Genomic DNA, 10,824 nt, shown 5'->3' with positions numbered 1-10,824 from the left:
GCACTTTGGGAGGCCGAGATGGGTGGATCGCGAGGTCAGGAGATCGAGACCATCCTGGCTAACACGGCGAAACCCCGTCTCTACTAAAAAATACAAAAAACTAGCCGGGCGAGTTGGCGGGTGCCTGTAGTCCCAGCTACTTGGGAGGCTGAGGCAGGAGAATGGCGTAAACCCGGGAGGCGGAGCTTGCAGTGAGCTGAGATCCGGCCACTGCACTCCAGCCTGGGCGACAGAGCGAGACTCCGTCTCAAAAAAAAAAAAAAAAAAAAAAAAAAAAAAAAAAAAAAAAAAAAAAAAAAAAAGAATTCCAGGACATGCTGGGTGCGGTGGCTCATGCCTGTAATCCCAGCACTTTGAGAGGCTGAGGCAAGTGGATCACGAGGGTCAGGAGTTCAACACCAGCCTCTAGCTTGGCCAACATGGTGAAACCCTGTCTCTACTAAAAATACAAAAATTAGCTGGCCCTGGTGGCATGTGCCTGTAATCCAGCACTTTGAGAGGCTGAGGCACGTGGATCACGAGGGTCAGGAGTTCAACACCAGCCTCTAGCTGGCCACATGGTGAAACCCTGTCTCTACTAAAAATACAAAAATAGCTGGGCCCTGGTGGCATGTGCCTGTAATCCCAGCTACCCGGGAGTCTGAGGCAGGAGAATTGCTTGAACCCAGGAGGTGGAGGTTGCAGTGAGCTGAGGGTAGCGTCACTGCACTCCAGCCTTGGTGACAGAGCAAGACTCCATCTTGGGGAAAAAAAAAAGAATCCCAGGACAAGTCCCAAAGGATGGAGTCTCACCGAAGTACATTTTTCAGAAAGCCCTCCTGCCTCTGTGTGAATCCCAAAGCTAAAAGCTCTCCCGTGCACACCCTTCCATATTGGGGCTATTTGTCACTTCAAGTAGCAGTGCCCATAGCTCAAGGCATTGAGTGATCATTGTAATTCTCTAGCCAGCTTCATATATTTGAAATGTGATCAAGAGGAAAAGAAAAGCAATAAAAAGGGCACAATTTAGATGTAATCTTTGGCTAGTGAGAAAAAAATAATGGTACTGGATTAGCCAGGATGCTTTTCTTTTTTTGAGACAAAGTTTCGCTCTATTTGCCCAGGCTGGAGTGCAATGGTGCAATCTTGGCCTCACCACAAGTTCTGCCTCCCGGGTTCAAGCAGTTCTCCTGCCTCAGCCTCCGGAGTAGCTGGGATTACAGGTGCCTGCCACCACACCCTGCTAATTTTGTAATTTTAGTAGAGATCTTGCCTACTCTGTGGAGTGGGAGGCCCAACGGGGTTTCTCCATGTTGGCTAGGCTGGTCTCGAACTCCCGACCTCAGGTGATCCCCCTGTCTCTCAGCCTCTCAAAGTGGCTGGGGATTACAGGTGTGAGCCACCCATGTCTAGCCAGATTAGCCAGGATTCTTTTGGCTGAGAGTGTTAAAAGAAAAATCTTAAACAGGCCAACGCATGGGGGCTCATGCTTTGTAATCCTAACACTTCGGTGAGACTGAGGTGCATTGATCACTCGAGGCCAGGAGATTGAGACCAGCCGACCAACATGGCAAAACCCCATCTCAATGAAAAATACAAAAATTAGCCAGCATGGTGACACATGCCTGTAATCCCAGTTACTCGAGAGCTGAGGCACAAGAAATCGCTTGAACCCAGGAGGCAGAGGCTGCAGTGAGCCGAGATTGGCACCACTGCACTCTACTCTGGGGCAACACAGCAAGATCCTTTCTCAAAAAATAAAAAGAAAATGAAAAGAAAAATCTTAGATAAATGAAATTTAGCAGAGTTTAATTGAACAAAGAACATGGTCACGAATAGGGCAGCCCCTGAACCAGAGGAGGTAGAGAGAGGGTTCCAGTATGGCTTGGGTGGTCTGAGAAGATTTATGAACAGCAAAAGGAAAGCTGATGTACAGAGGATGGGAAGTTGAGTGCAGAAAACAAGCTAGATTGGTTACAGGCTGGGCGTGTGCCTTATTTAAAACACGGTTTGAACAGTTGGTTACCTTTGATTGCCCAATAACTTGATGACTGTCACAAGGCATAGCTTGCAGTCTGTTCACACACCCAGTTTAGCTTTACAGTTCACTATGTACAGAGACATCTTTAAGCTGACTTAAAATATGTAAGGAGGCAGCTTTAGGCTAAGCTTAGTTTAACAAATGATAGAGCATAAATTTCTCAACTAGCTAAAGCAAAAAGTGGAAACTAGTCAAGGACACCTGTGTGTCTCATGGAGTCCAAGAAGAGAAATGAGGTCGGGTCGTAGGGGAGGAACAGAACCAGGACTTTTAAATCTTTCCACTGCTCTGCTAACCTGAACATCTGCTTCTTTCCTTCCCTACCTCAGCCCCACCAGGCCCTGAAATCCTACCTAATCACAACCATGTTTTACTGCTCCAATGACAGAGATCCCCAAGAGAGGTGAAACTGATGTCAGGGGCAGGCCATCTGGAGCCACCGCTGCCTTCACAACCAGCTGCAGCAGGGAGGAGTGGCCAGTGTTTGCTGCTCTGTGGAGCCCGTGGGAGCTGGGGACAAGTGGGAGCCCCACCCTTTCTAAGTTGGGGTGGGAGCTTCCTGGGTGCTGCTGCAGCTGCCCAAACCTCAGCTGCAGACCTGGGCCTCCCACTCCACAGAGTAGGCAAGAGCCCCACCCCTCCCAGGCACAGCTGCAGCTGCCCAAACTGCAGCTGCAGACCTAGGCATCCCTGCACTTTTGGAGGCCCAGGAAGGCACCCCCACTTGGAAGTGCCTGCTCCCGATGCCTGGCTTCTCCCTGCTGTCAGTGTCTGGTCCGATCTTGGCGCAAAGTTGGTGGGAGCCTGGGCACTATGAATGGCAGGAGGAGGCAAGACAGATTCTTGGGCAGAAGGGGGTGGGTCCCTGGTGAGGCCCCACCTTCAGGCCAGGTAGGGTCTGAAAGCTGGAAGCCGGCTGCCAGTCCTGCAGACCAGAGTGGGAGCTTGTGGTGGCTTTTCTGGGTCCACCAATGGCTGCTTGCGGACCAGCTGTTGCACACTTCCTCCTCTCTGAGGCCATAAAAGCCCCAGGTTGAGCCAGAACTGAGCAGATGTTAGAACAACCAGCAGCAGAGAGGAGATATCCACTCTAAGGCCTCCTCTATGCTGAGAGCTTCAGAGACTTGCAGAGACATTGAGACAGCCAGCTGCAGAGAGGAGCAACCCACTCCAGGGGCCTCCTCTCCACTGACAGCTGCAGAGACAATGGGACAATCTGCCTGCAGAGAGGAACTTCCCACTCCAGGTCTCCTCTCTGCTAGGAAGCTGAACACTCATCAGGACAACCCTGGCTGCAGAAAGGAGCTGCCCACTGCGGGTCCCCTCTGAGCTGTTCTATTGTTCAGTAAAGCTCCTCTTCATTTTGCTCACCCTCCACTTGTCTATGTACCTCATTCTTCTTGTCCCAGGATGAGAACTCAGGGCCCATCAAATGGCAAGACTTAAAGTATTACAACATAAACAGGGCTGACACTTGTCCCCTGCTCATCATATTGTGGGTGAAGAAAAGGAGAGAAGAGCTGTGGCCCTTTGGGGAGGCCAACCTAGGAGCTCCCTGAGCTAGGGATGTGACTCTCTTTGGGGCCCTGAGGTTCCTGGTGTCTCCAAGTTTCTAGGCACCACTGCAATCCCCAGTGCCAGCTGAGGAAGCTGCTTGTGGTGCGCCTGGTCTTGCTGCAGCCTCGTGGAGAGCTGGTGTTCATGCCAGCATCTGAAGCTGCTTGCCCCCCAGCAACAGCTGGCATGTCTGACCGTGCACAGTGGCCAGACCTCACACTTGCTCATATACTCCTCACTGTCCCGCACCTGGCTTACCCTCGGCAGGCATCGGATCCAGGGCAGCAGCATGCCAGGCCAAGTGGGTGGAATGAGCCCAGTGGGCCCAAGCAAAGATCGGGCAATGGCACTACAACCACAGAGGTTTCCAGCCAGAAAAGCAACACCCAAAGATCCTGTAACAAAACTACTCTTTATTTTCCCCCAAAGCCTTGACATGTCAGGAAGGGCAGTAAGTAGTGGCTCTAAAATTCCTGCTGCTTCTGCATGGGTACCCTTCCTTTCCCTCTGGAATCCCTGGAAACCAAGATTTCTGATCATATCCTGAAGGAACCTGTGCTTTTGTTTCCTCGGCCTGCTGAAATCCCATTCACCCTGCAGGGTCCAGCTCCAATCTACGAAAATCTTCCACCGCAGCCCTTTGCCTACACTGCTAAGCATGTTATTAATCTTCCAAATTCCTCTCCACAGTGCTGGGAAGAGCCAGCCTTAGCTCCTAGTAGACACTTATTGTGTGCCAAATGGAACCAAACTAAAGGGCTAACAGACCATCCCCCTCTCCGCCCCAGAACCTCTCACACAAACTATGGCAACAATGACAGCCCTGGGGATTGCCACAAGGAGCTTGTGCCCACGCCATTATTTTAAATCAAACAAAGAGGCAGCTATTACCACATGTAAATCCACCCTTTTAGATAGAAAAGGAGGTAAAATAATGATCCAAAGTGTAATCATAGTAGGTTCATTGCCCAACACACACCACAAGTCAATATGCTGAGAGATTGGGTTGCAGCAGAGAAAGATGTAATCCTAGGGTCACCAAACCAGGAGATGGGAGGGAACCCCAAATCCATCTCCCCAAGGAATTTGAAGTTAGGATTTTTAAGGGGTATTCAAACTGGTTGCTGGAATGCAGGGTCGGAGAAACATCTTAAGCAATCCTTAAACAAAAGCCTTGTGATTCTTTTTTTTTTTTTTTTTTTTTTTTTTTTTTTTTTTTTTTTTTTTTTTTTTTTTTTTTGAGACGGAGTCTCACTCTGTCCCCAGGCTGGAGTGCAGTGGCCGGATCTCAGCTCACTGCAAGCTCCGCCTCCCGGGTTCATGCCATTCTCCTGCCTCAGCCTCCGGAGTAGCTGGGACTACAGGCGCCCGCCACCTCGCCCGGCTAGTTTTTTTTTGTATTTTTAGTAGAGACGGGGTTTCACCGTGTTAGCCAGGATGGTCTCGATCTCCTGACCTCGTGATCCGCCCGTCTCGGCCTCCCAAAGTGCTGGGATTACAGGCTTGAGCCACCGCGCCCGGCCAAAGCCTTGTAGATCCTGTCTGTAGGAGCAATGGGGATGCAAATGTCAACACCTAGTGCACCTGACTTTTATCAACGAGGAAGTAGGTCAGAGTGCAGTCTGATGAATGCTTAATAGTAACTATATTTTTGACCAGAACCATGGACAAAATCCTTGCAATCCTTGTCAACTCTGTAGGAATGGTTTCAAAGATAACATTGAAATGACACAGTCATGGTTTTCCTTCCTCTTTTAAATGTTCTCATTCATGTGAAATATCTAAGCATTGGCCTGGTTGTGACAGCTTACACCTGTAATCCCAACATTTTGGGAGGCCAAGGCAGGAGGATCTCTTGAGGCCAGGAATTAGAGACCAGCCTGGGGATCATAGGGAGACCCCCATCTCTACAAAAAATACAAAAATTAAAAATAAATTTTAAAAAGCATTTAAGCACCACTTCTGCTTTTCCAGGTCCTCCACTGGCTCCCAGCTTGGCAACTTCAAGGCACCGTTGATCCCAGCTTTAACGGGGGCCACCTCCCTCTTTGTCAAACTTCAAAGAGTAGGACGTAGGAAAAAGCAAACATTCTTTTTTGTGTGTGTGCCAAAAATCTTTTTTTGAATTTTTTTTTGCTGTGATGTCTGGGAGTTTCTAGTGAGAAACGATCAAGTAAAATAAGACAATCTCACTCCAGCTTTTGCTTTCAAGTCCCCGCTTCATCATCTGTGTTTCTGCATCACCCCCAAAGAACTAGTGAGTGCTGTGTTCTGACCTTTTCTTTCTCTGCATTCCTACCCTGGCACTGGCTGCAAACAGGGTCAGACATTGCCCCTGTAGCCTTAAAGACTGATGAACAAAGACAGCCAAATACTCTCTTCTATTGTAGGGAAATGGGGTGGGGGCGTTTTTTCCCTGGCAGAGAGTCTCTAGTATGTTACCTTCCACTTTGAGCCACCATCACCATTGTTCCCTGTACTGAAAACGGTAGTTCCCCCCACACAAGGACCCTCTCTCCCTTAACGCTGCAAGCCAGTGGCCTATGTCTGCTGGCTCGCAGGGACCCATGGCATCTTATGTCTTACCCAGGGAGATAGTACCCTGTGGTGGCAGCAAAAGTCACCCTCCTTTTTTAATTAATTTATTTTTATTTTACTTTAAGCTCTGGGATACCTGTGGCAGAACATGCAGGTTTGTTACATAGGTATACATGTGCCACGGTGGTTTGTTGCACCCATCAACCCATCATCTAGGTTTTAAGCCCCACATACATTAGGTATTTGTCCTAATGCTCTCCCTCCCCTTGCCCAACAACCCCCGACAGGCCCCAGTGTGTGATGTTCCCCTCCCTGTGTCCATGTGATCTCATTGTTCGACTCCCACTTATGAATGAGAACATGCAGTGTTTGGTTTTCTGTTCCTGTGTTAGTTTGCTGAGAATGATGGCTTCCAGCTTCATCCATGTCCCTGCAAAGGGCATGAACTCATTCATTTTTAGGGCTGCATAGTATTCCATGGTGTATAAGTGCCACATTTTCTTTATCCAGTCCATTATTGATAGGCAAAAAGTCACCTTTTTGCTCCTGGCAACCTTTGCCCAGAGCATTCTGGTTTGTCTTTTTGTCTAACAACTCAAGGGAGTTGGCTTTTTGTCCCGAGATAGCACTTTTCAGTATCATGGTGCTTATGTGGTACTTAAGTAAGCACAACATAAACAGTATTGCTGAGAAGGACAATTCCCGTTTATGTTGTGGTGGAGTATTATTGTTTATTTGTCGTTTGGTTGAATCACCATCTTTGGCTATTTTAGGAAAGAACAGAAAGGGAGCAGTTTCCTGATTCACCTGATAATTCTGGGCCTGCATTCTCCCTTGGAGTCTACAGGATTGAATTTAAAGAGCCGGAAGACTAGGTTCAAATAGAAAAGGATATTTTGAAAAAAGGCAAAGTGAGACTCTGTTTTTTTTTTTTTTTTTTTTTTGAGACAGAGTCTCGCTCTGCCCCCAGGCTGGAGTGCAGTGGCCGGATCTCAGCTCACTGCAAGCTCCGCCTCCCGGGTTCACGCCATTCTCCTGCCTCAGCCTCCGAGTAGCTGGGACTATAGGCGCCCGCCACCTCGCCCAGTGAATTTTTTTGTATTTTTAGTAGAGACGGGGTTTCACCGTGTTAGCCAGGATGGTTTCGATCTCCTGACCTCGTGATTCGCCCGTCTCGGCCTCCCAAAGTGCTGGGATTACAGGCTTGAGCCACCGCGCCCAGCCGAGACTCTGTTTTTTTTAAATGAAACCTGAAAACTTACCTTGAAAGACAGTCCATGAGTAAATCCGCCTAAGGGAGTTTATTAAATTTTTATTCTTTTTTTTCTTTGTTTTATTTTTGTTTTAGGTAAGAGCAATCCAGGTTTCTCTTCAGAAAAGGTTTTTTTTTTGACGGAGTCTCGCTCTGTTGCCCAGGCTGGATGGAGTGCAGTAGCATGATTTCAGCTCACTGTAATCTCCGTCTCCCGGGTTCAAGCAATTCTCATGGCTCAGCCTTCTGAGTAGCTGGGATTATGGGTTGCCCACCACTATGCCTGGCTAATTTTGCATTTTTAGCAGAGACAAGGGTTCCACCATGTTGGCCAGGCTGGTCTCAAACTCCTGACCTCAAGTGATCCACCCGCCTCAGCCTCCCAAAGTGCTGGGGTTACAGGCGTGAGCCACCGCACCCAGCCAGAATATGATTTTTGATACTGTTTATTAGTTGGATTTCATATTCTCTTTCACCATCAGCAAGCGATTTTGTTTTCTATACAGTTATAATTTATTTATAAACAGAAGGGGGTTTTGTGGAGACCTTTGCCTTACCAAGCATAGTTCGAGAGTACACTGTATTTCTGGAATTCTCTCCTGTCTTCCTTTGAAGACCTACCTAAGAAAACTACAATGATGCATGTGTGAAAGACTTCAAGCTTGTTAACATGGCTCATTACTTTAATGAGAAAAAAAAGATTACTATAGACTTAGTTAAAGCAAGAAAAAGGCTTTTTATTGGAGTGGTCATTTCAGTTTTATATCAAAATTATTTTATTTTAAAGGGAATTACAGGTAAACCTCACAAGGCCGGGCATATTGGCTCATGTCTGTAATCCCAGCACTTTGGGAGGCCAAGATCAGAGGATTGCTTGAAGCCAGGAGTTTGAAATCAGCCTGGGCAGCATAGCAAGACCTGTCTCCACAAAAAATCAAAAAATTAGCTGGGCATGGTGGTGCACACCTGTAAGCCCAGCTAATAGGGCGGCTGAGGCAGGAGGACCACTTGAGCCCAGGAGTTTGGGACCGCAGTGAATTATGATTGCATCACTGCAGTCCAGTCTAGACAACAGAGAGACCTGTCTCTGAAATACACAACAAACTACAACAAAACAACAACAAAATCGCGCGAACATGTGATTTTCTTTGTAAATGCTTACTGCCTCGGTTTCTAAAGGGCAGTAGAGTCATTTGTCTGTATCTGATTCAACAATATCCGTCTTTAAAATTCCTGAAGATCCAATTAAAATGCCCCTTATTCCCTCTTGAAGCCCCTTCGCCCTCTAGTCACCCCTGCCACACACACAGATATTAAATTGTGACATCCCCCAGCACAACAGCTTGCGCCCGCCATCTATTTCAATCTATCATAATCTTTTGTGTACAGCCCCAAGTCGCCTAGTAGACTATGTGTTCTTTGAGTGCAGGGACTATGTAGTACTCTTCTTTATTTATTTTACTTATTATTATTATTTTTTGAGATGGAATTTCTCTCTTGTAGCCCACCCAGGCTGGAGTGCAATAGTGCGATCTCGGCTCACTGCAACCTCTGCCTCCCAGGTTCAAGTGATTCTTCTGCCTCAGCCTCCCAAGTAGCTGGGATTACAGGCATACGCCACCATACCTGGCTAATTTTTGTATTTTAGTAGAGATGGGGTTTTGCCATGTTGGTCAGGCTGGTCTCGAACTCCTAACCTCAGATGATCCACCCACCTCGGCCTCCCAAAGTGCTGGGATTACAGGCATGAGTCACCGTGCCTGGCAAAATGTCATACTCTTCTATTTTGCATCTTCCACTGAACCTATATCTGTGGCTGGTATATCCAAAAAGAAATTAAATACTTGCTGGATTTAACTTATTTCAATGTCTCCACAAAATCCCATTATCCTCATAGTACTCTTTAGAAGTTGCTATTTTCCCTCTAGAGTGACAGTGTACTGTGACTGTCACTCTAGAGTTATTGCAAAAAGGAGAGAAGTTTAGGAGGGACACCAGTAACACACATGACATTTGCCTTTGTTGTGTTCCTGCTATTTTTAATAAACATTTTCCCCAGGTGCCCAGTTTCTGCCACAGAACCCCCACCTTGGCACCTCATAAGGGCCCTGCTCAACGCCATCAGTTCCTGTGACTTTTGTATTCATTTATTTGTTTCAATGTCTTTTATATTGACTTTTTTTTTTTTTTTTTAAACAGAGTCTTGTTCTGTCCCCCAGGCTGGAGTGCAGTGGCACGATCTCAGCTCACTGCAACCTCTGTCTTCCAGGTTCAAGTGATCCTCCCATCTCAGCCTTCCGAGTAGCTGGGACTAGAGGCACACACCACTACACTCAGCTAATTTTTATAGAGATGGGGTTTCTCCATGTTGCCCAGAATGGTCTCGAACTCCTGGGTTCAAGCAATCCGCCAGCCTTGGCCTCCCAGAGTGCTGGGATTACAAGTGTGAGCCACCATGCCTGGCCTATATATTGACTTTTTAATGATATGTTCATTTAAGAAAAGGTTAGCAATACAGATAAGCAAGATAAAAACCACCCGTGAACCTACTCCTAGGGTGGGATCATGTGGTATAACATTCCTGTGTATAAACAGAGTGAGTTTTGTTGGCTTGTTTTCTAGAATGAAGGTATCAAATAACCTCTGAACAGGGAGAGACAAAAATTCCCCTGGCAGGGATCTTCTTTGTCCTGTGACTGTCTCTTCATCCATCCTCTCAGTTTTGCACTAACATGTTTTGGTAGAAAGCAGGTCCTGATTATAGTTGAAGTGGATTTCTCTTTGGTTTTACAAACTGGACCCTCCCTCCTAAACTCCTTCCCATTGACAGTAGTAAGTAGAATTTGAGGAAGCTGAGCATGAGGGGATTGTGGGAAAACCATATGTGACCCAGCATGTGGTTGCTATTTGAAGCAACTGCAGACTTCTCACCTCGGCACAGTGAGTTGCTTTGGGGAGCAATGGCTGGGTAGAATAGTGTTCATTACGAAGAGTTGTTAGGGCCGGTGCAGTGGCTCACACCCATTATCCCAGCATTTTGGGAGGCTGAGGCAGGAGGATCATTTGAGAACAGTCAAGGATGCAGTGAGCTATGATGGCACCACTGCCCTCCAGCCTGGGTGACAGAGTGAAACCCTGCCTTCAAAAAAAAAAGGAGAAGGAGGAAGCAGCAGAAGAAGCAGGAGAGAAGAGGAAGAAGAAGAAGAAGGAGAGGGGAGGACGAATAAGGAAGGAGGAGGAGAGGAAGAGGAAAAGGAAGATAGGAGAGAAGAAGAGAAGGAAGAAGAGAGGAAGGAGAAGAAGAAGGGAAGAACAGATGAGGAGGAGGAGAAGAAGAAGAAGAAAAAGGGGAGGAGGAGGAGAAGGAGGAAAAAGAAAGAAGGAAGAAGGAGAGGAAGAGGAAGAAGAGGAAGAAAGAGGAGGAGGAGGAGAAGTAGTTGTTAGTATCCAATGTAGG

The sequence above is a fragment of the Rhinopithecus roxellana genome, chromosome 6, assembly GCF_007565055.1.
Source record: "Rhinopithecus roxellana isolate Shanxi Qingling chromosome 6, ASM756505v1, whole genome shotgun sequence".
Taxonomy (NCBI): Eukaryota; Metazoa; Chordata; class Mammalia; order Primates; family Cercopithecidae; genus Rhinopithecus; species Rhinopithecus roxellana.
Note: the sequence above shows the minus strand (reverse complement) of the source record.